Genomic DNA, 2,341 nt, shown 5'->3' on the forward strand with positions numbered 1-2,341 from the left:
AAAATGTAAACAATTTAAATGTTCATATGTACTATGTTATATATTTCACCTTCTCCCCCCTCCCCAGAACACCCCAGAGCTGGCTGACTTTAATTTAGAAACAGCTTTTGGCTATAGACATTTATGTTTAAGGAACACTCCAAATTACACAAATTACCCTGTCTCCTTGTTTTTCATGGAAGAAGGAATAGATGGCTTTCTGACCTCTTTGTTTTTCTTTCTTTCCTAAAAAGGAGTGAATATGACAATAACAAAGCTCATAACATATTCTCACCAAATTCAAAGATTACCCTTAAAGGTCTTCCCATTTCTTATTCCTTCAGGACATGGTTCTCCCACACCCAACCTCTCTCACCCAAAATGTGCATGCAGCAAAGAGATTTGCATGCATCTGTGTAGCAATGACATATATACAAACACATATCTCTAATAAAATAGCAAAATACATGACTAAAATAAGACCAAGTGTCTCAGCCACAAGCAAAGGGGAATGATTGCATGAGTCAGTAAACAAAAGATCTACGATAGCAGCAAGAGGCTCTGAGGCTGTGAGGTGTGGGGAGGAAAAGGCATCCTGAGAGACTTCATCCTTCAGGACCAGTACCCACAGAGAATCAGGAGAGGCAAGAAGAGGAGAGAGACTTGGCTCTGTGAATGGTCTGCACTACAACACCTCAGGGACTATTTTGTGGATTTGTTAGAATCAGATGGACGTCCTTTTGGTCTTCTCCTGGTCTGGTTTTTGCCAGCAGGTGGTCAGAAGTGAATCACTACTCATTACTTAGTCATTGCCACCACAGATCTTCAGAAAATCTTCCAGAAATCCCCTGGTCAAACCTTGTTCCTGCTCCCCTCATGGCCTTGTTAAACCTTTTGGCAAAAAAAAAAAAAAAAAAAAAAAAAGAAAAGGCTGGGGGATTCTTCAAACATTTTACTACCACTAGCATTGTCTGCTCCAGGTTCCCAGACCTCTCCCAGCGTAAGTTCTCAATGTCTCCACCCATCTTCTCTGATACTCATTGAAAACTGCCACCTGGTGGGCCTGGCTATGCCAGCACAGAACCGTATTGAACTTGGACTCCCATGTTCCCAGGCAGTCCTCCCCAGCCAGAGTCAGCTCCTCCACATGTCTCTGGATGAATGGCAGGTTCGCTTTTGTGCTCTCACCGGTTTTCCTGGTGGTGAAAATCTTCTAGAGGTATTCTGACTTGTCATCTTAAATAGCCTTCTCCAGGATCTTTTAGAATTCTGTTATGTGGGCTCTGCTAGATTCTTGAATGTGTTCATTGTGGTGAGGATTTCAATCAAGCAGGCTTCATTGGTGGAGGCCTTCTTGAAAGCGCCCCTCCTCTCAGAAACCTTAGAGAGAATGAGGTCTTCATCAGGGCCAAGATGTGTTCTCAAAGTTTTTTGACCATTCAGACTTCAGATATTTGATCAAATCCTGGAACCATCTTGAAGGACTGGAGTATCTCCTGATACCACTTGTTGGAGTAACTATCCAGGCAGCTGATGAAAACTTCCTCCTCTATCCTAAAGACTTCCCAACTCTTCCACAGGAACTTGCCATCTCTCAAGGGGTCAAAAACGGGACATATGTTATGGTGCCTTGTTTTCAGACTCTGCTGGAGGCACAGCCAGAGTGACAGCCCCAGATCCCAGGTATCGTGTGAAGCTTGGTACCAGCTATCGCCACCGCCTAGAAATGGCATTGACAGCTACCTGGGGTAGGACCCTGGGGGCTTCTGCTCAAGAGATAACATAGGCTGCCTTGACACTGGGGATCCTGAGTATGGGTTTCTGCCTCTAAGGTACAGGTACATTCCATATGGAGGAATGGGTTGTTGGATGAAAGGAGGCTGGCCCAAACCCCTCAGTGGGATGAGAGGATCTCAGCATACAGGTTTTTTTTTTTTCCCAATTTATTTATTTTCAGAAAAACAGTATTCATTATTTTTTCACCACACCCAGTGCTCCATGCAAGCCGTGCCCTCTATAATACCCACCACCTGGTACCCCAACCTCCCACCCCCCCACCACTTCAAACCCCTCAGACTGTTTTTCAGAGTCCATAGTCTCTCATGGTTCACCTCCCCTTCCAATTTACCCAAATTCCCTACTCCTCTCTAACGCCCCTTGTCCTCCATGCTATTGGCTATGCTCCACAAATAAGTGATACAGGTTTGACACACTGGCTCTTTAAATATTCCAGACATGGTGGTGTTGGTTGACCTGCTCTGTGTAGTTGGCCATATTTTCCAGCCCAATAGGGGACATGTCTATGTGGGGCTCCTCAGGCACAACCCCCTGGTACAGCTGAAGGGTAGCCACCTGCCAGCAG

General features: G+C 45.2%; 1 pseudogene; it reads right to left on the reverse strand.

Annotated features, from left to right (window-relative positions):
- Nucleotides 1-704: 704 nt before the first annotated feature.
- Nucleotides 705-1,712, reverse strand: LOC122894890 (annotated as a pseudogene).
- Nucleotides 1,713-2,341: the final 629 nt, after the last annotated feature.

Source organism: Neovison vison, chromosome 1 (genome assembly GCF_020171115.1).
Source record: "Neovison vison isolate M4711 chromosome 1, ASM_NN_V1, whole genome shotgun sequence".
NCBI lineage: Eukaryota > Metazoa > Chordata > Mammalia > Carnivora > Mustelidae > Neogale > Neogale vison.